The following is a 27,302-nucleotide window of genomic DNA, read 5'->3' as shown; positions in this document are numbered from 1 at the left end:
TGAGTTGCCTTGAGAGACGTAAGTGATCCATCACGGGAGGCTTGTAAGAAGAGGTGGTCGGATTCTGATTCTGACCTACTTCTGCTTTCTCAATGGCAATTATTTACTTAAATAAAACCTGCAGCATTGGTTTTAGATGAAAGAGACTGGCGTGCAGGGATCTCTCCTTTAGCCAGGAAGAGGCACTAAGAGGAACTGAAGGGTTTGGAGAGATGCTGTGCATTTCATGAGGCTCCCAGTGGCCTCATCTCTCCACTTTCTCTCTCATGTTAGCATTGCTGGTCCACAGAAGCTTGGAGCTCATTTTGTGGTAAAGTGGGATAGTAGTTAAGAACCCAGGCTTTATAAACCAGTGAACCTCTGCTCTGATCTTGTTTCTGCCCTAATTAGCTGGGCAAGATATTCCACCACACCAAGCCTCAGTTTTCCTCGCCTCTACAGTGCCTGACATACAGGAACTAACCACTGAACAGCAGCTGTTGTGTTTTTTTCTACTTCTTGGTAAGTGACACATGATCCCCCAGTCAGCCCAGTCCAGCCCAGAGGAATTATTCTTGACCTCTCTCTGTTTTTCCCTGTAGCATAAACTGCTAACTGTCTCCTAATATCAGTTCTCCTTTATTTAGGATCAGACTTCTATTTTTTAGCTGAGCACATGGCTGCCTGGAATAGAGGCTACATGCATTTCCCAGGCTCCTTTGTATCTGAGTATGACATATGATTAAGTGCCAGTGAAATGTAAATAGAAATGTAGTTTGCAGCTCTAAAAGGAGGATGTGTTCTCTTCTTTGCCCCTTCATTCTTCCAGCCGGCTGTAATGTTGATAGGATAAATATAATTTAAGCAGCTATCTGGGGACCATGAGGAAGAGCCACAGAACGAAGAAGGGGAAGCAGAAATTTGGAAGGAGATGAAGTCTCTGATGATCATGTAGCTGTCATACCAGTCAGGACTCTCCACCTCTGGGTCAGTTTGAGTTTTCTACCACCCACAGCCAAACTGAATCCTAAGTGATACAACTGCCCTAGACTTCAAGGAGTTTGTCAATCAGCATGAGAGGAAAGACAACAGATAAACAGCATCAAAAAAGTAAATTAAAATTCTAAATTGCAACTTGAACAGGACAAGTGTGATGAGTGAGATCAGATCAAAGCAGATAGCAGGACAGAGGAGGGAGGAACAGCCTCTCCCAAGGTAGGGTGCAGATGTCAAGAAGGACATTAGAGAAGGGGTGATGTGTGAGCTGGACTTTGAAGGACCATCAGCAGGGCGGGAGAAGGAAGAGAAATCTTAAGGATGAGTAAAAGAAAGAAAAAAGTACGAAGCTGAGTCTGAGGAAGAGGAAGAGAATTGTTGGAAGTGACTGGAGTGTAGAATGGTGAGTCTGGAAAACCGTGCTGGGGCCAAGGTGAAGGAAGCATTTACACCTCCACGTCTCTGCCTGTGCTGTCCCCCTGCCTGGAGCACCCTTTTGAAGCTCTTAGTTGATCCTCTGTGCACCCACCACACTTCTAACATTCTCCTTTATGTCACCTATTTATCCTTTCTTTAGCTGATTCTCCCAAAACAGGGAACCCCTCTAGTGCAAGGAATGTGTCCACTATCTCTGTTTTTAAAGTGCAACATCCATAACCATTAAGGTGACGTGCCCTGCTTGACAGCAGGGACCGCACCTTTCTACCCTCTGTCATTCCTTCGTGCTGGCACTAGGCTGGCACATGATAGCTGCTCAACAGAAGTTTATTGGATAAGCCCTGAAAAATGAGACACAAATGGATAAAGGGCTGCAGAAGACCCAGCAAAAAGGGCCTAATGCAGGTGTGGGCATATTTTTCACTAGGGTACTTAAACCAACAAAAAACTAAGATAAGATTCACTCTGTCAGTGAATATTGGTACCTTTCAGCTAACTTGTCTACTTTTTCCTAGAAACTTTACAGTTAGAGCTTTCTTTCATGGTAACCCAAAACATGAATAAAGATTTATGCACAAGATGCATACTGCAACATTATTTATGATAGGAAATAAAGGAAAATAATCTAACATTTCAGAACTAAATATATTATGGGATTGCTACAGGATAGACTATCATGCAGTCATTGATAAGTACATTGATGGAGCACCATTAAGATATGGAAAAATGCTTATGTTGAATTTAAATTTATAAAAGACATTGTACAGGATGATGTCAACTATATTAACAGCCTTAGAGTCAGGGTGAATCTCTGTTATGTTAACACTGGTTTCCTCTGGATAGTGGATGGTGTTTGTTGCCTTTGGTATTTCCCAAGATTTCAACAATGTCAACACCTTAGTTTATAATAGGGAAAATAAGGACTAACTGCAGTCATTTTCAAAAACAGAATAAAATAGATTCATTCCACTGGGAAAGAAAGATTTTAAAAGAAATGTCCTCCATATTCTTAGTGCGTCCTTTATTTTCTTTAGTAAAGAATGAGTGTTTGAGATTCCTTCCTTGGTATGTTCTAAACAGCCTCACCTACCACTCCCCATTCCAAACTGTTCTACCCTTCACCCTATGTGCATTGGATGGGTATTTTGGTCAAGGAAGGGAGAACATTAATTTTTTTTGCTCTAATTCTGAGAAAGAGGCAGTATGCATGAGGGTGCCCCATGTACTTCATAATCTCATTTTTCTTCCTGCATATTCTCATTGAGTCTAGCCAGGGCACAGTTTCCATAAAACACCCAGGCATTATCAATGCCTTTGGCTGCGGTGCAAAGAGCAGAGTGCAAATAGCAAAATCCTATTCTGAGCCCAGTGCTACAGGAATGTGGTTGACTTAGACTCTAGGGCAGTGCTGGGTTTGGAGTTAGCCTCTGGGTAAGATGCAAGAGGTACCCTGTGGGCAGGCAGTGGTCTCAGAGAGCTTTCTGGGGATGGAGGTACATAGTCACATGTCTACAGAGTCAGGGAAGAAAAGTTAAGAACAGGGGACTATGTGTGGAGCAAGAGGGAGTGGTGGGAACTAGGGCATTCCAGAGAGAATACTCTCTGTCTGAAGAGGACAGCTGCCACTCAGATGCCACCAACTGCTGCTGCAGGCCCAGCTCTGCCTATTTTTTAAATGAAGTCTCGATAGCTGGATTTTTACATGAAATCTTTAAGTTTTAAATGCTGACAGTTATCCAATTGTTTCATTTTTTTTCTTGAGCACTTTAACACAGGTCAAGCAAAAACAGATTTGGAGGACATGACCTAGGAGTCCCGAGCTAGAAATGTCAAGCTAATTCATAGGGGATCCAAAGTGATAAATATGAGACAATGGCCCTAGGCTAGACACCTTTTGGGGTAATTGCCTGGTTCACAGTAAGCTTTCTTCTCTGAGAATCATTATCCACCTAGGGGTGGGCCTTGGCAGCCAAAGTTATACCATGAAACTTGACCCCTAGGCACACATGACTTGGGCAGAGGCTGTGCCAAGTAGTCCAGTTCTCTCTTCTGGAATCTGGAACTGGGGTTGTGCCATCAGGGCCATTTGTTATCTCATGAACTGAAGAGAGGGGAAAGTGGGGGCTAAGGCTGCCACTGAGGGGTAGCATTGCTCACCCAGGCATGCTGAAGTAGACGAAGGGGGAGAAGAAAGCAGCAGACAAATGCAATGGTTCACATGCTAGAATAACTGGTATCTACGCACACAAAGATTAAGTGAGACCTTTGCCACACACCACATACAAAAATTAACTCAAAACTGATGACAGTCCCAAACATAAGAGCTAACCCTCTTAAAACTCTTAGAAGAAATCATAGGAGAAAATCTTTGAGACCTTGAATAAGGCAAAGATTTAGATACAACACCAAAGGCACAACCAATAACGTAAAAAATTGCTAAAGTGGACTGCATCAAAATCGAAGACTTTTGCCACTAAAAAAGTGAAAAACTACAGAATGGGAGAAAATATTTGTATGTCGCATATTGGACAGACCATATAACTGATATATCCAGAATAAATAAGGAACTCTTCCAACTCAGTAATAAGAAGACAAATAACCCAATTTAAAAATGCACAAAAGATCTGAACAGATACTTCACCAAAGAAGATACAGGAATGGCTCACAAGCTCATGAAAAGAGGCTCACCAACAGTCATGAGGAAAACGCAAGTCAAAACCACAGCAAGATACCACCTCACACCCACCAGGACGATTATGCTTTTAAATGACAGACAATAAATAGTAAGTATGAATGAAGGATGTGGAGAAATTAGAAACCTCATATACTGCTGGTGGGAATGTAAAATGGTGCAGCCCCTGCAGAAAAGTCTGGCAGTTCCTCAAAGAGCTAAACATAGTTACCATATGACCCAGCAATTCCATACTTAGATATAAATACCCAAGAGGACTGAAGACGTATGTCCACACAAAAATTTGTAGGTGAATGTTTCTAGCATTCTTCTAAGAGCCAAAAAGTGGAAACAACCCAAATGTTCATCAGCTGATGAGGAGATAATCAAAATACGGTATATCCATGCAATGCAATATTATTTGTCAATAAAAGGGAACAAAGTACTGATGCATGCTATAACATGGATGAACTGCAGAAATGTCATGCTAAGTGAAAGAAGCCAGATACAAAAGGCAACACCGTATGTTTCAAATTTATATGAAATGTCCAGAACAGGTAAGTGCACAGAGACAGAAAGTGGATTAGTGGTTGCCTGGGATTGGGGGTGGGGATGGGAAGGTCTTTGGGAAGGATGGCAATGTTCTAAAATTGGATTCTGATGATGATGATGATTGTCCAACTCTGTAGATTTACTAACAATAACTGAATTGTATGGTTCATTTAGAATCAGTGAATTTCATGGTATGTAAATTATATCTCAATAAAGTTGTTAAAAAAAATTCAGTGGCCCAAGAAAGAGGCTGTCTGAGTTTCCAAATCTCTTTTTTAAAAATCTGTTCTGGTACACTGGTATTTCTCCCCAAAATATCTATAAGACACTAGGATTTTTTTTTTAAGGAAACAAAGGAGTGTTAGACAAATAAGGATGAAAGCTTTAGGTGGGTCCTGAAAGCTACTGTAATTGGGCCACAGTTTTGATTTCGAGTCTCCCAGGAGCCAGAACAAAGAAGGAAACAGAATCAATTCTAAGAATCTAGTGTCACTTTTTAAATAAAAGCAGATTGGTTGCTTAGCAGAAGGACAACTTTAGCTAGAACTTAAGTTTTAGATTAAATGTTTCTCATGGTTTCTTATAAAGGGAACACAGTGAAATGTTACACATAACTTCTTCATTAACCATCAGAACTGGAAGTATGGAAATTACTTACCTTTATCAACTCTTTCCTCCTGTACTCCTATGATCTTGCATTTTATAATTTGGCTTGAGAGTCTGGGAAGTTGGACTTGTTTGATTGTCTGGTCTTCCCATTCTCCATGCCTTGGGTGACAGGCTGAGGTTTTTTTAATGAGGCACAGGAAAGGGAAGCTGGAGGATAATTAACACTAAATGGCAAACAAAAGAAGTATAAAAATCTCAGTTCTGCTATCTCTTATCATCTGGCCTCAAAAAGCAATGAAGAAAAAGAAAAGTGGTATTTCAAAGGCTTTCTACATACCCGCACTGGGCTGGGAGGTTTTCTGTGTTGCCTTATTTAATCCTCAGGGCTCCAGTAACTTCATAACAAAGCAATAATTTTCCCCTGGTTTTAAAGATGTGAAAACAGAGGTTTCTGAAGTTTATAGAGCTTGGTGCCCTGAACTAAGATCCAAGGGTGACTGAAAAACAAGGTTTTTAAAAGCCCAAGTGACTCCCACCTTCTAAGACATTTGAATGAGCTTCAAATCCCTGCCCTCTGCCCTCACCCTCCTTACACTATGGTAACAAAAGGAAGTGAATACATGCATTAAATAAAGATTTCACGGAACTGGAACTATGAACATCTGTGCTGACATTAAACAAGGACACAGCACACACACCACCAGGCCCAGCACACATCCATATCATTTCAGGACACAATGAATAATGTTTTCTTTTTGTTCCAAATCCCTGGAGATTAAGCCTTGAGAAAGGCATTTTCAAAGACCAAAGTTATCCAAGTTGTCTCTTCTTAAGAAAGAAAAGAAAATATGATATTAAAGTAAATAAAAGAGCTGGCAGAGGAGAAAGGAAAGGCAGATGAGATGTTTACAAGAGAGAGCTCCAAGGTAATCAGGAGTCCCTTGAGTGTCTCTGTCTCCTTCAGTCAAGTGATCCAGTGCCTGGTGCAGTAGCCATCCCAGCCCCACACCTGAGGCTCTTCAGCTCCACCTGCTGGCTAAGCCCCTCTGGTTCTGGGGGCAGGCCTGTCTCTAGAGAGAGGCATGTATGTTCAGGGCATAGGTGAGTGAGAGTCAGTCTAGCTGCTGGTTCTATTCTGACACTTATTCATCCATCCATCTATCCATTGATTCTCTCTTCCTTCCATCCTTCCTTCCTTCCTTCCATCCATCCACCCATCCACCCAAGAAGTATTTAGAGGATCAGGTACAGATGTTATGGTAAGTTGTGGGGAAGTTGGGGTTCCTATGGCCAGGATCCTCACTGAACTTAAACCACCTGATGATGGAACTGGCCTGTTGCTAGGCTACCACTTCTACACTTTAAGGCAATAAGCTATTATTGCGCTATACAGAGAGCTCGGCCCAGTGCTCTGGGCAGAGGAAGAGATGCTACTGCTCAACCTACCACTGGGAGAACAAGCCGGGTAAGAAACCCTTTCACCCCAAAGAACATTTTGCTGTCAATTTCTTTGGTCACATTGAATCCATAGCGAACTTGCCTGGAGCTGAGACACATTAGCAAGACATAGGTTAAAGAACTGACACGGTCCCTGCCCTCATGGAGCTTCCAACCTGTATCATGCTTCTCAACCTTGACTGCCTAGAGGGCTTTCCAAGCGCACTGGGACATCTGCTTCAGGGAAGATGGAGTACAGGTACTCTTCCAAATCCTTTTGCTAAGTACAGTTAAAAGCCCTGGACATTATCTTTAAAACAAATATAAGATGACTCTGAAAGATGGAGAGGCAAAGGCAGACCAGCTAGAATCCTAGGACCCAAAGAATGACACAGTGATGGGTTCCCTGGGTTTTTTGGACCATGTAGATATGAGACTTGGCGCTAAAGAAGTTGGAAACTTAGAAATGCCAATGGGCATAAACAAACAAACAAAAGTTCCAACAAAGGCCTGCTGTCTCTAGCCAAAGGGACCAGGAAAGGGGCAGCCTAGAAAAACAGAAAACCTGTAGACAGTAACTGCCCTACTGCAGCCAAACACCACAGACCACACTGGAGCCCCATTCCACACTACCCAGCAAATGCTGAGTGGGAAGCCAAGATTTCCACCCTCATCAGGCTACAACAAGGTGACCCACCCCCCGCCCCCAGTTAACCCCTACTACGGACTTTCATCCCCATCAGGTGATGATAAGGCCTGCATCCAACCCCCACAACCCCTAGGTGATGATAAGACCTGCATCCAATCCCCACAACTCCATGTGGGGAGCAGTAAGGAGGCACATGCACCCCTCCCAGCCAGGGAGTTATTCCTGGAGGGTTGGTGGGGAGCCAGAACACCCCACTGCTCATCAGCAATAAAGACCCCTCTGCCTTCAGGTATCACAGAAGCTGAGCTGAGAACCTGGACTTCTACTCCCACCTGGAAGTAATAAGGTGGTATACCCTACCCCTACTTCCCCCTGCTACCCTTGCTGGAACACTGTCTCAAAAAGTCAGATAAAACAGAAGACTTAAATATGATCTAGAGTCTCATAACAATATAAAAAATGTCCACATTTCAATTGAAAATCACTTATATCAAAAACTGGAAAAATTTCACATGGAATTTTTAAGATGCAATTAATAGATAACAATAACAAGATGACACAAATGTCAGGATCACCATATTTTAAAGTAATCATCATAAGAATGCTTCAATGTGCAAACAGGAACATGCCTGAAACAAATGAAAAAAACAAATGAAAAATGAAAGTCTCAGCAAAGAAATAGAAGATAAAAAGATGAACCAAATGAAAATTTTAGAACTGAAAAACCTAATAACTGAGATAAAAACTCAGTGGATGGGCTCAACAGCAGGATGGAAGGAATAGAGGAAAGAATCAGTGAACCAGAAGACAGGAAAATAGATACTGCCCATTCTAAATGTCAGAGGGAAAATAGACTAATAAATAAATAAATAAATAAAAATAAACAGAGTTTCAGGGACCTGTGGGACTGTAACAAAAGTATTAAAGTTCATGTAATCATGGTCCTGGGAGTTGATGAGACAGAGGGTGGGCATGAAAAAAAATAATTAAGAAATAATGGCTGAAAACTTTCTAAATTTGGCAAGAAACTAATCCTACAGAATCAAGAAGCTGAGTGAATCTCAAACAGGAACTCCCACCAAATCCCACACCAGTACACATTATAATTTAATTTCTTGAAAACTAAAGACAAGGAAAAAAATCTTGAAAGCAGCCAGACAAAAACAAACTCTTACCACACTGAAAATGACAATGGATTTTTCATTAGAAAATATGGAGATGAGAAGAAAGTGACACAATATTTTTCAGATGCTGAAAGAAAGAACTGTCAATCCAGAATCTTATATTCAGTGAAAATACCCTTATGGAATGAAGGGAAAGTAATACAGTCTCAGATGAAAAACTTGTACAAGTCTTGTATGCTGAAATCTACAAAACACTGGTGAAAGAACTAAAAGGTCTAAATACATGGAGAAATTCACAGCATTCATCGGTTATTAGATTTAGCTAGAAAATATGTCAATTCTCCCCAAAGAGGTGCATAGATTTAATGCAATTCTTATCTAAATCTCAGCAAGATGTCGTGTAGATATGGACAAAACTATTCTAAAATTTATATGGAAAGGCAAAGGAACTAGAATAGCTAAAAATAATTTTTAGAAAGAAGAATAAAATGTGAGAAAGCAGTCTGATTTTAAGACTTATTGCATAGCTACCATAATCAAGGCTATGGTATTGGTGGAGGGGTAGACACAGACCAATGGAACAGAACACAGAATCAAGAAATAGACCCACACAAATATGCCCAAGAGATTTTGACAAAGGTACAAAATCAATTCAACTGAAGAAAGGGTATTTTAAACAAACAGTGCTGGAGCAATTGGACATCCGTAAGCAAAAAAACTGAACCTCTCCTGAAACCTCATACCTCATAAAAAAATTGTTTCCAAATGGTTCATAGACTTAAATGTAAAACATAAAATCATAAAAGTTTTAGAAAAGTACATTAGAGAAAATCTTCAGGGTCCAGGGCTAGGTACAGTTCTTAAGACTTGACACCAAAAGTACAACCATAGAAAGCAAAATCAATGTACTGGATCTCTCCTTCAGTTATTTACCTACTCCTCATTATAATCTTCACTGGGTCTATGTGTCTCTTATACCATCATGTACTTCATATATATTTTTTAATGGACCCACTTGTATTTTTTTTAGCTTAAATTTATTCACTACAACATATGAAAAAACAGTCATCTGTTTTTTGCCATCTCTAGAGGGCTTCCGTAAAAATAAATAGGGTGCTAAAATAATGTGATTAAATTCTAGCCAGACATTCCAAGGAAGGCTTTGCTTTGCTAGAAAGAAAGATGAGTAAGTGTAAGAGAGGTGGTAAAAGGCCTACCAGCACCAAATTGAGACCATCCTGGTGGTAATCAGAACAACTGAAAACCAATTTGGGTCAATATTAGTTAATGCCAGGTCTGAGTACCATTTAGAGTCACCTCAGGTACCATCTGAAATGTGGTAAACACTGTTTTATATCTCTTCATACAACTGTTTTGTTCCTAAATGCCTTTAAGGAAAAGTTCAAACCCTTTAAGCTGCTGGATGACATTGCCTTCCTGTCTGACCCACTATACTCCAGAAACGAAGCCACTGTCCCCAAACACACTAGGTTCTCTCAGCCTTTGGGCTCTGCACATGTTACTCCTGCCTCCTGGAAGAGGCTGTCCCTTGAGAGTTGGGACCTCATCTTTGTTTATTACTGTCACCTTCTGGGGCTACTTCAGAGCCTGCATGGAAAAAGTAGACAAGAAGGATGAAAAAGAGGAAAGGGTAGATAAAAAGCTTGATAAAGAAGACAGGAAGAAAAAGAAAGGAAAGGAGAAAAGAGGGTAGGAGAAGTAACAGAGGGGACAAGGCTAGAAGGAGGGAAGAAAGGAAAAGAGGAGGAAAGATACTGATGAACTTCTATCTGTCCTACAAAACCCATCTTAAAAATTCCTTCCTTTTTGAAGCTTTCCTGTGTCTTTTAGCCACATCTAAGGATTCCTTCCTCTGGGTTGTCACAGTATTATTTCCATATCTCTAATAAGGTATTTAATGCTCTCTATTCTATTGAATGAATGAATGAATGAATGAATGAATGAATGAATTCAGGTATCCTTCACTTAGACTTTGATCCTTACAAGGACAGGGACAATATGATATTCACCTATAATTCCAGCACCTAACCCAGTGGTTCTCAACCTTGGTTCTCAACATTGGAATCACATCGAGAACTTAAAAGAAAAAATACTAATACCGAAGTCCAACCTTCAGACATATTCTGGTTTAATTGGTCTGAGTGTGGTCTGGGTCTCAGGATTTTTGAAAACCCTCTAGATGCAGCCAAGATTGTGAACCATTATCCTAACCCAATACTTAGTGGTAGAAGGATCTCAATAATGATGAATGAGTGAAAGGATGAATCTTGACTTTAACACATCACAGTCTTGGACCAACATGACCATTTTCTGTGTCTAGTCCAATCATTGTACTACATTCAGAAGAAATTCAAAATCAACATCCAGGAAAAAAAAAAGATGAAATGTAACTTAAACTTCTACTGAAGACTCTTAAAAAGGCAAGAAAAAATTCTAAAGACCAACAGGACCAGTTTCATGTTATGCTAATTCATTAATATAATCAGGAACTATTAATTAAGCAATAATGTAATTCCAGGTATTATGCTAGGCCAAGCTACTGGAGATGGAAACATGAATAAGACTCCCTTTTCTCCCCCTTGTCCCAGTGTGCCTTAGGGAAAGCTGGGACTGTGTCTCAGTTCATCCAGAACTTTCTGTCCTGCTGGTTACCTGGCCAGCCCCAACAGCAATCATCTCCCTAGTGACTGACAGCAAACCTTCTGTCTGGCAACTTCATTTGGCAACTGTAAGGACAGGCTCTATTCATGGCTGGAGAGCAAGTTCCTGGAGGGTGTGTGTGAGTCGAGACAAAAAAAAAAGAAAGTGGTCCTGTCTAGACCTCTCCAAGCATTGCAGAAGTGAAAGGTGAGTCTCTCAGGTGTCAGACTCAAGGGAGCCTCAAAGGAGAACCCTTGTACTGCTCAAATAAACTTCCTTCTGGGTCTGTATTTACACAAAGAAAATCCAAGGCCTTAGGACATGACTAAGATCTTAGTTACCCCACAGGTAAAGACAATTTCCTTCCTGGCTACTGCCCCCTCATACTTAGGCTTACTTTAATATTTTGCATTACAGATACTGAAGAGCAGAGATAATGATCACTTGCGTAGCTGCCGCTCTGGTTCAGACTTTGGTAATATCTCCTCTCAACTGCTGGAACAGCTTCCTAATTGGTCATGATGCCCTTAATCTGTCCTATATATGGAAGACAGTTAATCTTTCTAAGAATACATGTCCAATCACTTTTCTCCTACTAGAAACTCATTAATGGTTTGCCACTGTCAGGATATAATAGGATATAGAAGATAAACCTGCGTGTCATACAAATGTAGCCTAAATAAAACTAGGCTATTCTGTGTCCAGTTTAATCATTGTACTACATTCAGAGGAAATTCAAATTCAACATTCAGGAAAAAAAAAAAGATGGAATGTAACTTAAACTTCTACTGAAGACTCTTAAAAAGGCAAGAAAAAAATCCTAAAGAACTTCTTCTCCCATTGAACACTCCAAACAGCTACTTCCTGAGTGAGCTGCTTGCCCCCAAATCTCCTTTCCTCCCCTCAAAATCTTTAGCTTGCACTGGCTTCTGCTTAATTCCCTCCTTACTCTCACCCACAATCCAGTCTTTCTGACCTACTGAAGGGCACCGTGCATTTCTAATATAAACCCACTAGCTTTCCTGGGGCCTTCTCTTCTCTATTCATTGCTCCAGTCAGCGAACAAAAGCCCAAGAGTCAAGCATCCAACAGCAGATTCTACTCCGGAAACTGAGGGAGGGGGCCAAGCAGTGCTAACTGTAGGTTAAAATCTTTGACCCCATCACACAAGAGCCTTTTCCATCTGGATCCTGTGTAGCCTCATCTTCTGCTGCTCCGTGTCCCCTAAACGGGCCTGGCTCTTACACACCTCACACCTTTGCAAGTGCTGTTCCTCTCTTCCTGTGATGCCTGTCCCCTTCCTCTCAGCCTGACAAGACATTCATTTAATTCTTCATTCTTCACAGCCAGCTCTGATGTCATTTCCCTTATAGCTTTCCTCAATTCCATCAGACAGGGCTCATTTGCCTCCTTCTCCAGGGTTTTTCTGAAATTTGTACAGACCTCTATTATAACTCTTGTCAAGCTGGGTTGTAATTCCTTAATTATTGATCAGACTTTTTCAGTAGACTGTGGGTGCCAAATTTAATTCTGAGTCATCTCTGTGTCCTCAGACCCAAGAACCCGGGAGGTACTCAATCAACAGTGAATGCTCTGGAAATATGCTCTGGCTATGAGTGTTGCAGAAAAGCATTTCCCTTCTCTCTGCTCATCATATGGGGAAGCCTGAGAGCACCTACCGCATTGGAGCTTGAGCAGTCTGCCCTGGCACTCACCTGGCTCTGCCTGCATGCCTTGCTTTAACTGGCTGAGCCTTTACAGGGTGGTCTCTGTCTCTGACTCTGGCCAAGCCTGCTTCTCACCTAGTCAAAAATAAAAGGAGTTAAAGGCAGCCCAGCAATTAGGCATAAAAATAAAAGAAGACATTCTGACTTGAAACGAAGAAGTAAAAACTGTCTTTATTTGCAGATGAAATGATCTTGTGTATAGAAAATCTACAAGAAAACTATCAGAGCTAATAAATGAGTCCGGGAGCCCAGTCCTGAGTTTGGGACCAGAGGGGGCTCCTCTGTTGCTGGAACCCACCTTTCCTGTGGCATTTCCTAGCACCTCTCTTTTCCATTGCTTTAGTACCAACAGATCGAGTTTCCTGCCTGTCTTCTCCTGGCTGTGCTGTGCCTCAGCAGGGCCTTTGTCTGGAATGCTCTAAATTCCCACCATCCATTGCCTTATCTCTAAAGTCTGGAAATAAGAGCTACATTTTTTGAGGCTCAGAATTGGACATGTGTTATGTCATTTAATCCTCACAGCAACCCCCTGAGGTGGGAACTATTATTATCACCCACATTTTTCAGATGAGACTCTGTCCCCATCCCTTGTCCTAGCTCATATGGTTATGTGGCCCAGTTGGACTTTAAATCAAGGGCTTCAAAGGGCTGTCTGATTCCAATATCCAAATTCCTAACCTAAACTTGGGAAGATAAGAAGGGCCTGGTTCCAACACCACCTCCTCTGGCTAGATGTGTCTCTTCTCTCCCCAATCCAAATGCCAATGCTGATAAAGGTATCAGTCTCTCCTTATAGCATTTAGCGCTGACTTGGTATGGTGGTCATTTATGTAAAGTTTTTCTCTTCCTTGTTAGGCAGGGAGTTCCGTGGGAGCAGGAGCCATGTCTTAATCAGCTTTGTAGCTTCCTACACTGGCACTGCTTGACACACAGTTGGTACACATATCACAGGGCTTCAGCAAGGATGAAATGATGTGGTGGGGGAACAATATACTGAAGAGGACAGGTCTGTTCCCTTTTACATGTGCAGGAGAGATGACATCCTTATTTGTGGGGTGTGAGGATAATCTGGCTGGCACACATCTGGCTGTGCCCTTCCTCACCAACAGCTTCCCATGGATCCACCCAACACTGCAGAGGAGCTGCCCTAGAGAGAAGAGCCCACTCTTTATGGCACGAGATTTGTGTGCTCATCTTTGCTGTGCATCAGGTTCCTAGTAGGTGCTCGGGAAATATTTGTTGAATGAATTTACTTGTGACTTTGAATGCTTCTCTCAAATTCTCTGGATCTTTTCTGTCAAGCAAGGGGATTACAACTTCATCAGAGGCTTTCAAGCTCCCTCTTTTCCACCTTTTTTTATTGGTGCAACTACTGAGCCTTGTAAACATTTTTATCAAACAGATAAAAGCAGACTGGTCTGGTTGGAGTAGAGGAGAAGGCCATCCAGAGCCCTTTCTGCTTGGTTTTTTCTCTCCCTCTGTCCTAGTCTCCCCAGAAGTCCCTCAGAGCACAGTTTGATAGCAATCAAGCTAGATGTACCTTAAAGAGTTTTTATGGCTTGAAAATTCAGATTGCTCTTGAAGGAACATCTGCATGTAAAGAGAGTGGCTTTGACAAGGGAAAATCCTTCCTGACACATCTAGACAACTATTACTGTGTGTCTAATGTGCTTGAATGGTGGATTGTGAAGCACCTTGATTGGAAGGGGGAGGTGGGGCTGTCTCAGGATGGAGCATCAATACTTCCCACTGCCTTGAAACCACCCTGAATATGGGGCACCACTTCCTCTGCATTGGTGTGTAAGTTGGCCCTGGCCACACAGCTTGCCAGCAGTCAGCACTTGGAACACCACACCCTCCTGTCAGCCTGACATCTTTCTCCTAAATGGGCATCTGCTTCAATCCTACTTTTCTCCACCAATTTCTCCTTCTTCCTGTTTTCCAGAACTTACTAAAACCTCCACTGGTTATAAGCAATTTAAATGGAACAGTGAATTCGGAGGAAGTTGAACAAACAGATGAGTGATAGGCAAACAGCCTTATATCTGACTATTTAAGTTAAAATTCCACACAACATTTGGGATTTATAATCTCATGAGAACCACTCAGCTTCTTAAAAATGATCATGGAGACAGAAATAATCATAATTTTCATAAATGGGGCAAGAGAACCTTCACAATCCAGGGTAGGTACAGCTGTGAGTACACAGCATGTTCTGGGTCCTTGTCCCTGTCCAGCCCTGGATGACTCTCATGCCCACCTGGCCCCTGCTTCCCGCTAGTCCCCCAGTTCCTAAGCCCAGGATGTAGGTGCTAAAGACAGTGTTAGCTATTAGTACCTATTTAGTACCCCATACAATCAGAACAACCACTCAATAACTGGGATAATGGATTAATGGACAATCTCAAGGAGAAAGTGGTATATCTATGTTCATAGCAGCATTATTCACAACAGCCAGAGCAGAAGCAATCGGAGCATCCATCATGGAAGAACGGATAAACTAAATGTGGTCTATGCATACAGTAGATTATTCTTCAGCCTTAAAAAAGGAAGAAAACTGTGACATAGGCTACAATGTGGATGAACCTTGAGGATGTTAAATGCAGTGAAATAACCAGTCGCATGAAGACATATACTGTATGAGTCTATTCATACTGAGAACAGTCAAATCGGTAGGGACAGAAAGTAGAGAGGTGGTTGCTAGGAGTTGAGGGAAGGGGCATGGGGAGTTTTGGTTGATGGGAACAGAGTTTCGCTTTTGCAAGAAAAAAAAAGTTCTGGAGATGGATGGTGGTGGCAGCTGCACAGCAATGTGAATGGACTTGATACCGCTGCACTGCACACTTACAGCATGGGGGAAGGTGTCTAACATGAAAGGATTTGTCAATGGAAGGGAATCTTCAGGGAGAATCTTCCTGGGAATTCAGGGTAGATTGAATGGAAGTCTAGTAGATGCCCATCCATTGGCTGTATGGTTATACATTAAGTTAAATATAATTTAACTCATTCATAGAAGCTCATATTCATAGAAACTCATATTCCCACACTCCCAGACACTTCAGGGATCGGCAGTTCTAGGCATTCCATCTGACTTGATTTCTCCTGTCAGCTCAGTTAGGGAACCAGAGATTGGCTGTCTCTTTCATGCTCCTAGGGAAGGATTGTGAATGAAACCACTACGAAAAGCCACTCTGTGATAGGCAGCTAACCCTTCCCTGAGGTTGCTGTAATTACCTAGCACTTGTTTTTTCTTTAAGTTCATACAGAATGGCAAAGGCAGGCAATGGCAAACAAGGCTTAGAGGAGGCAGCCCAAGCCTAGAAGAGTAACAACAGCATTTTTTTTCCCTGCACAGGATTACAGAAAGCAATTTACAGTCTCCATCGTGTCTGGGGTGCATTTTCACCTGCCAGCATGCACGGGAAGTGTTGGTAATTCCCCAGCCCTAGTTGCCTGCTGCTTCCTGTGAGTGGAGGCTTTGCACATTGTTGGAGGCAACACAAGCATGGGCAGCTCAGCCTGAGCACTACAGGCCCCGGCAAGCAGCCTACCATCCCCAGTTATCATTCTAATAAGGGATGGGGTCACCAGGAGAATCAAGAGGCATCTGACTGTGAGAGGTGACTTGACCAGGATCACACAGGATCAGGGGTAGGGGTGAAGATGGTAGGGCTTCCTATGTGCAGGTCCACTGCTCTCCAGGGTCAACAGCTAACATTTATAGCACTTGCCAGCTGTGGTGCTAGGGGATTATATGCATTGTCTTATTAAGTGGCCAGCACAATGCTAGGACCTAAGTACTATTATAATTTATTTTCCAAGTGAGGAAACTCAGGCTTAGAGAGGTTAAGTACGTGGCAAAGGCCACAGAGCTAAGAGGAGGAAGAATCTGTCTTTATGTTTGTATCTAGCACCTCCTCCCTTCCTTTCTCTAAGTGTTTTTTTTTTTTTTGGAAAACAAAATAAAACGAACACAGAGAATAACACACATCCAATGAATTAACAGGTTATTATAAGGCAACCACCACCCAGGTGAAGGAGAATTTTGCCTCCCACCCAAGAAGCATGCTTGACCAGTCCGTGAACTCGCTGCCTCCTGCCTCTTGCTCATGCTGTTCCTTTTCCTTCTTCACCATTTCATAAAATCAGTATTGACCTACTGAGATCCTGCCCAACCCAGAGGCCCAGCTCCAATGCTGCCCCTACTGAGAAGCCTTTCCTGATTCCTACCACCTGGGCAGGACCTCTGCTGCCTCTCAACATGACAGCCCTTTACAAACCTTTTTCACTTCCTTTAGCACATTCTGCCTTATTTTGTTGGTCTAAGTAATCACAGCCTCAGGTCAGTCATCATTTATTGAGGACTTTGAGTGTGCTGGACACCATGCAAAGGACTTACAGGCATTGTCTTATTTAATATGCAAACCTCTATAATATGCAAAACATCCATTTTATAGACTTGGAAACTGAGGCTCAGGGATACTAAGGAGCAAAAGGCCACACAGTATGGAGGAAAGCCAGACATTTATTCATTCAATGAATCACTCATTATTTATGAAAGGTCTACAATGCATTAGACATATTCTACATAGTGGCAAAATAGCAGTCAACAAGTCAAAGTTCCCATCTATAAGGAGCTATCATTTTAATGAGAAGAGGCAGACTATTAAAAAATACAGGCAAATAATAGAGTGTTAGCTGGTAATAGATGGGGAGGAGAAAAAGAGGATAGTTATGACTGGGCTGTGTGCTACTATATAAAGGATGATTGAAGTGATGTGGTGATATTTGAACAGAGACCTTAAGGGAATGAGGGAATGAGTCATGCAAAGATGTGGTAGAAAGAGCATCACCAGAGGAGGGAACAGCCTGTGCAAAGGCCCTGGGGTCAATAAATAGCAAGGACATTAGTGTGACTGGAGCTGAATGATGAGGAGATGAAGTTAGAAAAGTAACAGGGATTAGATTGCATAGGGCCTTGCAGAATATGATAGAGACTTTGAGTGAGAGGGGTAGCCACTGGAGGATGGCTCCCAGAACCCATGCTCTTAATTACTATGCTATACTCCTGATTGATACAAAAATGTCAAAAGGTACTTGGGGGACTTTTTTTCATTAAAACCAGCAGGATGGCCACCAGACAGATTGTAAACAACCCAAGAGATGGCAAGATCTAAGATAACAAGGGGGGGCTGATTATTAAGGGGGGCATGACCATACACTTAGCTGTCAGGAGTCTCTATGGCCCCATATCACAGGAGTAGATGTGGTTCTGTGACAGCCTCAGTGGGTCCTCTAACTGACTCTGCCAAGAGTAAATTTCCCAGGTGTGTCCCTGAGAAGTTCTCAGCCCCTCCATGAAATGTGTCCTTTATTTGCAAAAGGCAGTGAGAAAAAGGCCACTTCTGCAATGACTCACCAGAGAGAAATGAAAATTGTGTCCAGGCTGGAAAACAATCCATTTGAAAGTCACACATTTGCTTCTAGAACATATATATAAAGCTTTTCTTTCTCCTTCTCTTATGACGTATGGCAGCACCTTCTCACACACACTGTCTCCCAGCACAACAGAAACCAACTTCTGAAATTCCTGCCTTTATTCCAGCCTCCATTTGCACAGATGCAGGAATACAAACCCAGATGTGGCAGCCACCCCCGACCTCCATCCCTGCAAGCTGACCAGAAACCTGCTGCCATCTGAGAACAGGACAGCAAGTGCATGCCCTGGTGGTCCTGGACGATCCCCACTGCAAATCACCTTCTGATGGGTGCCCCCACCAACCCACCATTCCTAACACTGGAGTGTATAAGAACCACTAGAGAGCTTGTTCAAACAGATTCCAGGAATTGGACTCAGGAGGTCTGGGATGAGGCTCAGAAGCTGCATTTCCAGCAAGGAGTCCCCAATGATTCTGATGTTGGTGGCCCCAAACCAAAGGGACAGTGCCAAGAGCCCAATTTTTCCATATCTAAGCTTACAGGAAATGGCTGCAAATCCTTTCTCAGACCATGCAAAGCATGGGTGGGATCCTGGCACAGGTGGGCACTCTTCTGGGCAAATTTGAGCAGAGGAGAATCCTGAAATCCTAGTCCTTGCTGAAGTTCATCCTGACCTGAGCTATCGACACTGCCCAGGCCTTACTCTGCATCATTACCCAGGAAGGCCCAAGTCCTGGGGCTGCAGCTGGAGAGGGGGCCAGGCCCAACTGTCCTTACAAACGGTTTTGTTTCTCAATGTTTCAGATTTACATTTTGACAGTAGGTACTCCCTTAGCAGTTGGAAACAAAAGAGCTCAACATCTATTATTACTATAATTCACTAGAGTCCAGAGCCACCAGATACAGCTCCTGGCTGGCACATCTTCCTCATGATTTTGGGTTGAGGGCTCTGTTAGCTGCTTGCTTAGGGCACCAAAACCACTAATTAAAATTTTCCCATGGTACATTGCACTTTGCTCAGCTCTGTGCTCTGATGCCACTTCTTCATCCATTTGGTCTAAATAACTCTCCTTCCCAAGCCCTCTCTCTTATTATTTTGAATCTCTTACCCTACTCTTTTTCTTCTTCATGGCAATCAGCACTATTTGAATTATGGAATAGATTTATTTGCTTGCTACTATAGCCTCTATCTTAATCACCCTACTAGGTAAGTTCTTGGGACCTGGCATTTTATCTCTCTCACCACTGTATTTTGATGCTTGGCACATGAAAGGCTCTCAATCAATTTTCTGCTGAGTGAATAAATGAATGAAATGGGTGAATGATGTTACGTTCTTAGGGTCCATGGACCCACCTCTAACTCCATGATGCTCTCTACTCACCGGATCCAGGGGTCTTTGGGGGACAAAGTAAATATACCAAAAAGAGTAACAGCTGCTTTTATTTAGTGCTTACTATGGACTGGGTGCACACATTATTTCACTGTATCCTCAAGGCAGTTTTGCAAGGTAGAGATTATTAACCCCATTTAAGAGATGGAAAAACCAAAGCCAAAGCCATACAGTTGGTAAGGGGCACAGGTGGGATTCAAACTCAGATGTTCTAATGCAAAGGTCTTCACTCCATCCCTTAATAGCTAGACTCAGTGCCATCTACGCTGTGACAGGATCCAGGGGCAAACAAGACAAGGCCCCACCCTCCAGAAATTTACAGTCTACCCAGGCATGGAGCAGAGTGACCATCAGCAGAGAACTGGAGTCCCTCTGTAAAGCGGAACTAGTAATTCTTTCCCTGGAGGGACACTATAAGACAATACATAAGGAGAGTTTACCTAACATAGAGTCTGGCATGTAGGAAACACTCTATAAACAATTAGGCTTATTGGCTGGAAAGACAACTGGGCTTAGCCCTGGAGAGACAAGACACATACCCAAAGAAATGTCCAGCCCTCTTGTTCCCAGAATTGTCCCCATGGTTGATGTCATGAACTAAATGTTTGTGTCCCCCTAATTCATACGTTGAAGCCTAAGCCCCCAGTGTGATGGTATTTAGAGATGGGGCTTTGGGGAAGCAATGAGATTTAGGTGAGGTTACGAGGGTGGAGCAGCCATAACAGGATCAGTGTGCCCTTATAAGAAGAGGAAAAGATAGCAGCGTCCTCTCTCCATCACATGAGAACACAGGGAGAAGGTGGCTGTCTGCGAGCCAGGCAAAGAGTCTGCACATGCACCTGACCATGGTGATACCCTGATCGTGGACTTCTTGAACTCTGAAACTGTGAAATACAAGTGTCTGTTGTTTGAGCCTCCCAGTCTGTGGTATTTTGTTGTAGCTGCCGGAGCTAAGACAGAAGCGATTCTGGAAGTCATAGGGCTCTCAGTCAAACACTGTAAGCTACTGATAGATTAGTTCCATCACACAAACAAACCAGAAGCAGTTATTATCAGACCAGTTGTGCCAAGAAAAGAGTCAAGAATCTCTAGGCAATTATAAATTATCATCACAAATAAGTTATTTCCAAATCTGTTAATAGGTATTTCTTAATTTGGCTTTTCTATTTTAGCATATTTTATTTTTAGTGTCGACATGAGCAATATAAGGCAGATGACTGTGTAGGAAGCTAGCACTCACAGCTGGGGTGATATATAAATTAGGGCTCTCTTCCAGGAGGGCAATTTGGTTTTTGCTAACTCAAAGTCTTTAAAATGTACATCTTTTTGCTCAGCAATTCTACTTCTGATAATCTTTCATGCCACAGAGTATCAAAAGATGTTCATCATACTATTGCTTATATTATTGGAAAACTACACACTGTATAAATGCCAGTCATTATGGGGTGGTTAAATATTGGCATTTGAGAACTCTGTGATGCTTTCCTTTCTTGATTCCTCCCTAGGAACACAGTGGCACTCCTCGATGCTCCCACACCCCACACCCTGGGCTCCCTCCACCGAAGCACTTCCAGCCTGCTCTGCAATTGTCTGTCCTCCTGTCCATTCCTTCCTATAAGTCTGTATGCCCCTCAGATTTAGGGACTGTGGTGTTTGCCCAAGGCACCAGGCACAGGGCCTGGTACACAGCAGGCACTAGGAATTGGAGAGCAGCTTGGCTAGAGAGCTTAAAAATGAGGTTAGGAATCAGACAGACATAGTTCAAGTTCCAGTTCCACCCTGTGCCAGCTGTGTCACCCTGGGCAAGTCACTCTACCTCTCTGAGCCTCAGTTTCCACATCTGTAATTGTGAGGATGAAATAACATAATTATACATAAAGAGCTTGACATGGTGAACACTCCACAAATTTAAGCTATAATAATAATGATGTCAGTCGAGTAATTTATTTATAAATGAATCTGGCCACAGGTGGAAGGGGAGCCACCAGGTAGGAGGAAGTGGGGTCAGGTGCTGGAAGGAAGTCCAGGCCAACAGGTATCCAAAGTTGGGAAAAAAAGGTGGCAGTCCATGTGAAAGGTCAGCTGTCTGGCATATCCCAGCTTCACAGCCAGATTGACCATGGAGACAGGGCAGCCACAACCTGGGAAAAGTCCGTCTCCAAGACAGCATGCCTCTGATAGCAGCAAAAAGAAATTTGTGAACCTACAGTTTGGGGGAAGAATTCCCACCATGTGGAATGTGGAGAAATGGCAGAGCTAATGAAAATGTCCAATATTCACATGCATTATAGCACTTCATTTTTACAGCAACCTCATTAGGTAATGCTATCAGTGTCCCATTTCACAGAAGAGGGGACCGAGGCCCAGAGAAGCTTAGAAGCTCACACAGCCTGTGAGTGGCGGAACTGGGATTTGAACCCAGGTGGTCTGGTTCCAGAGACCGGCTTCACATTCTCTTGTTCCACATGAGGGGCCACAGTAGGACAGAGCCTACAGGTGGGGGTCAAGGGGCTCCCCCAAGGAGAAGAGGGAGGCAGGGGCCCAGACTGGGTGAACAGGGATCACCACATCAGGGATCACATGATCCAGGCCATTTCTGTACAGTGTGTTCTATCTGGGGTGGGCTGTCCTTCTCCAGCAGGAAAAATTTCTCTCTGGAGACTAGCCAGATGCAACTTGGTGGGTGGCAGCGCATGCATTTCCCGTATCCTCAGACCTACCTACTGAGAACAGAAGCACTGATGAGAGTCCTGTGTCACTGGTGAAATTGCCTCCAAATTGCCTTCTTCATTAACTGTACAAATTTGCATCTTAATTAGGCTTAATGGAATAGAATTACCAGACCCCAAGTTTCCCTCTCTGATTCCAAGCAAGGATGCCACAGAGACAGGCCAGAAGCCAAAGCATGGGCCTGAGGTGAGCCTGGCTGGGCTATCCCTGCCAGAATCTTACACCCGGAAAAGAAGGGTCGAGGTATTGGGTGGCAGGGACAGCAGTTGGCATATCCAGGCCCCTGAGATGAGCTGACGGGGGCCTGAACTTTGGGATCAGGCATGGGTAGGAAGCCTGGCTCTGTCTCTGACCAGCAGAGTGACTTACAATTACCTACCCCAAGTCTCAGTTTTCTCATGTGTAAAATGGGATGGTAAAAACATTTACCATTGGGTGGCTTCAGGGATCAAGTGAGATCACAAGTATGACAGCACCTCGTCCATAGTTTGCTCTCTTTCTCCATGCCCTCTCTTTATGCATTCAAGGCCAGGAGGTCATGCAGAGCTGATCCCCACTTACTACTTCAGTGATTCAGTGAACACCATTTTATAACATCCCCTGCTCTATGCTCTAGCCACACAGCTCTGAGTCCCTGGAAGGCTCTGAGCTCCTTCCTTCCTCAAGGACTTTGAAAGAACTGTTGCCTTTGCTTTGATCACCTGGCCCCTGTCTGTCTGCCTGGTCAAAACCTGCTCATGCTTCTAATCTCATCTTAAATATCCCCTTCTCCAGGAAGCCTTCCTTTGCCCAAACTAAACTCTCCTAACACCATTTATCTGTGGGGTTACTTTGTTAGGGCCCCTCTTTTTCCTACTAGACAATAAAACTTCATGAGAGTAGGGAGCACTCCTATTGTATTCTCTATTGTACCTCCAGTGCCTGGCTCAGGACTTACTACAGAGTAGGTCCTTTGCTCAATGGATGGATGTGCACATCCCGCAGGGCTTCAGTGGACACATCTGTCAAATGGGAACCTTAATCCCACCCTTGTGCCGTGGTGTTGTAAAAGCAAATGATTTTTGGCACACAGTAGATCCCAATGGACCATTCCCCCATTCCTTTTGATTAAGGAAGAGTCGGAAACAGGATGGTAGCTAGGTCAAAGACCAACCGGCAGCTTGGCTAGGGGATGGAAGCGGGCGGGGATCCAGGAGGCCGACTCTATGTAGGCCAGGTTGTTAAAAGCAGGTGGAACCTTAGAAATGGTCTAGTTAATTGGTTCTCAAACAAAGGATCCTTTTAATCTTTCCTGCCATGACATAATTTTATCTACCACAAAGCTCCATGTACTAAGGAAGAATCCAACTTTCCCAGCTTTGAACTACCATCCTGTTCTATCAGCCTGGTGCGAGGGGAGCCCTGCAGAGACATGCTTCCAAGGCAATTCCATCCAAAAGGGAGGCTGCTGAAGCCTGAGCGGCAGGTAAATGATTTCCTTTAACTTCCCGAAATGTTAACAACAGCTCTGCAGGCAGGGTACAAGGAAGGGCCTGAGTTAAGAGCCACCTTGGGACCATAGAAAGGGGAAAGGTGTCTGCTTTTGTTTTTCCAAGCTGGACGTGCTTCCTGTCGGCAGCTCAGCAGGCGCACAGCAAAGACCGGATAGGAGAGCTTTCTGCCCAGGCAGTTCCCCCTCAGGGGGACCATGACAGCCCTGGTGACTCCTTGAATTTACCGGCAGCCCTTTTCTGATATAGTCTGAGGTTGTGTTGACTTTTCGGCCTGCTCTTGGAAGCCCATTTCTGGCGTATATAAACCTCTAGAGGTTTCCACCGGTTCTGATCCCTGTTCTCATGGCACATCCCAAATATCCTGTACTGGGCCGCCTCCTCTTGGCTCCCCTCCCATAGGCCAGGCTCTGCCCCTTCCAGCGCCCCACTACCTCTCCAGTTCCATCTCCCACTTTGTTCTAGCCACACAACTGGGCCCTCTTGGCCTTCATGAGGCCTCCTCCATCTGAGCACCTGATGATCTCCTGCGAGCCAAAGGGATTGTCCCTGCATTCCTGGGCAGCTCAAGTCCCTCTCCTAGTGTTACCAGGGCTGGCTTCTGTCAGCAGCTCTCCGTCTGGAGACGACTAGTTTATCTGAGCATCTGTCTCCCTTCTGCACCGAGGGCTCCTCCAGGAAAGGTGGCGTTCTTCCTTTGTCCCCTGGATCCAGCACAGATAGGGCCGGAAGGCAGCAGTGGGCCTCTGGGTGCCTTTCTCTAACTGAATGGGTTCCCTAAAAACTGTCCACAGAACTTGGAGGGCGGGAGCATCTTTCTGGAAAGAGGCCATTACAGGAGCCTATTCCCCCCTTAAAGGTAAAGAACTTCCACTCTAGACCCTGAGCATCTCAATGGAGGGCAATGTGTCTAATTCTTTCGTGTATTGTTCACCTCTGCACATAATGGGCCCAATGATACTCAAATCATGGAGTGTTCCCAAGCTGGAAATCTAGTCCAACCTTCCAATTTTATAGAAAAAGAAACTGAGCCCCAGGGCAGGGAAATGAGTTACTCATTGGTTGGCCAGGTGGAACGCTTACGAGAAATATCTTCTCTCTTACGAGTTACGAAGTAGAAACATTGGTATCAGTTTACTCATCCTTCCATTTATTTCCCATTTTTCGGGCATCTACTAGGGACAAGGTACAACTGAGGGGATACCGAAGCGACCAACACACAGGGCCTGTTCTTGACAAGCTCATGAGCAGCAGGAAGAGAAGATGCAGGCCTGGATCATCGAGACACAGATGAAAAGTCCAGAGGAGGGAGGAATAATTCCTGGTGGGGCCTCTCAGAAGGTTTTGTGGAGAAGCAGTGTCCGAGCTATACACAAAAGGTTATCCCAGGCCCCTCAGTGCTGGAGCTGGAGCCCATGCCCTGGCTCTATGGTCCACTTGGTCTCAAGCTGTACCATCTCTCCATAATCGTTAGGATGATGTACGCTAAAAGTGATAGAAAACCCCAACTCACTTGGCTTAAGTAATAAGGAAATGTATTATTCTAGCAATAAGTCCAGAGTTAGGGCAGCTCTTGGTTGGATAATTCAGCATCTCAAGGACATTACCAAGGACTCCAGTCTTTCCCATCTTTTGGCTCTGTCATCCTCAGTGTCTGTCAGAAATATCCTCAAACCAGACCACTACCTGGTCAAAAGGTAGCTGTCACTGGCTCACAGTTCACAACCAGACATGACAACATCCTGAGGAAGAAATCATCCCTTTCTCTGTGTGTCTTTCCTAAGTTCAAGTGGGAGTTAGCCAGGCTGGGAGACAGTAGGCAGCAGGAACAGCATGTGCAAAGAACCTGAGGTGGGTGAGAGTGACCCCGGGACTGGAAGGGTGCTTTGCAAAAAGCACAAGGCCTCTGAGTCAAAGAGGTTTGCATTTGAATTCTGGGGTCACCACTCAAAAGGAACAGGACTACAGGCAAGCTGCTTAACCTTTCAATGCCTCAACTGCTCCACCTATAATACAGAAATAAAAATATGTCTCTCATGGGGTGTGTGTGTGTCTTAAATAATATCAAGTCTATATAAAGCTCTCAACACAGTACAAATTCTCAATTGTCATAATCACCTTAGTATGAAGACTGAGCCCTACAATGAAGAGATGTACCAGGGGAGATGAGTGGGGGCTGAACTGGCTCTTCCCCATGGTTCTCTAAGAAAGACAGGCTGTATGTTTACCACCTGACTTGGGGCCACAGGCGCACGTGACTAGTGAGTTCTTGAACGCAGTGGGTCTGAATGGAGATATGCTGCAAGTGTAAAATACACACAAGAGTTTGAAGACTTAGTTCTACCCCCACAAAGTGTAAAACTATCTTATTCATAACTTCTTTTGTTGATTACATATTGAAATGATAATGTTTTGGATATACTGAGTTAGATAAAATGTATAATTAAAAAGAGTTGCACTTGTTTTTGTTTACTTTTTAAAATGTGGCTCCTAGGATATTTATTATCGCATGTGTGGCTCGCAACCTACTTCTATCAGATAGCACTGGGCTAGGCATATTATCCCAGTGCAAACATACAGGAAGAGAAATGCAAACCCACTCAACACCCTGCCTGTGTTCTGCAGTTAAGGGGCTACAGTGGGGACGAGGGACACAGCACCAACTCCTAGCCCACTTACCCTCCCCTCTGAGCAAACCTCAGGACTGCCTGGGAACTCACTTAGGTCTCAATGAGGAGGTGGTGCCACTTCCCATCCCCACCCCAGCTCTCTTGTGTTTTAATTGCAGTTTGTCCTTAGATGGGCCTATCTTCTTCCAGGCCCCAGCTTTTCTTTGCTTAATGAGCCCCACTTCTTGGAACTGTTGACAAGAGGCACTCTCAATACAGAGAAATGGAGGTCAGGGGTGTAGATGCACTTGACAACTATTCTGTGGGAAGTGGATTGAGTCCCAGCGCACCAGCTTTGCAGCCAGCCCCAGGGGCAGAAATGAGTACATCTGCGGGTCCGAGTAGACCTCTGATACTTGAGGGCTCTACACAAACAAGAATACCCTCACCCCGGATTCCAGTGTCCAGGAATCCTTGATGGCTTCTACAGTCATCACTTTCTGTGTGCGGACATCTCCAGCTGTAAGCATCAGACATCTAGGACTCAACCCTAGGCATTGTCCCACCACCTGCAGGGAATGCCTTTGGTGTCCAGCCCACATCTCTTTGGTCCCCTCCAGACAGCTGTACACTCCAACGGGGTCTCTCCACCTGAAGAAGTTCTCCCCTCACCCCCAACAGAAGGCAGCTGGAAGTGTTGAGAGTTAATGCCCCAGGAGCAACACTCGACCAGCTGCATGGGACCATTCTCAGACACGGCCCACAGTCCCTCATAGGGTGCCCCAGGAAGGCCAAGGCAC

At 43.9% G+C, this 27,302-nt stretch overlaps 1 protein-coding gene across 3 annotated transcripts in view; it reads right to left on the bottom strand.

Annotated features, from left to right (window-relative positions):
* HRH1 (histamine receptor H1) overlaps positions 1 to 27,302 on the bottom strand; it is an 89,441-nt gene that overhangs the window by 9,898 nt on the left and 52,241 nt on the right. Inside the window, exons 1-2 of one of the 3 annotated variants that reach the window (XM_073231047.1) lie at positions 5,583 to 6,166; positions 5,295 to 5,469 (exon numbers count right to left, since the gene is read on the bottom strand). The exons of the other annotated variants lie outside the window; for them this stretch is intronic. The gene's annotated coding sequence lies outside the window, so the exon portion shown is untranslated. Of the gene's footprint in view, positions 1 to 5,294; positions 5,470 to 5,582; positions 6,167 to 27,302 lie in introns of those variants that run through there. 3 annotated transcript variants of the gene reach the window in all.

Source organism: Manis javanica, chromosome 3 (assembly GCF_040802235.1).
Source record: "Manis javanica isolate MJ-LG chromosome 3, MJ_LKY, whole genome shotgun sequence".
In the NCBI taxonomy this organism is placed as follows: domain Eukaryota; kingdom Metazoa; phylum Chordata; class Mammalia; order Pholidota; family Manidae; genus Manis; species Manis javanica.
Note: the sequence above shows the minus strand (reverse complement) of the source record. Positions and strands in the feature narration are given on the sequence as shown.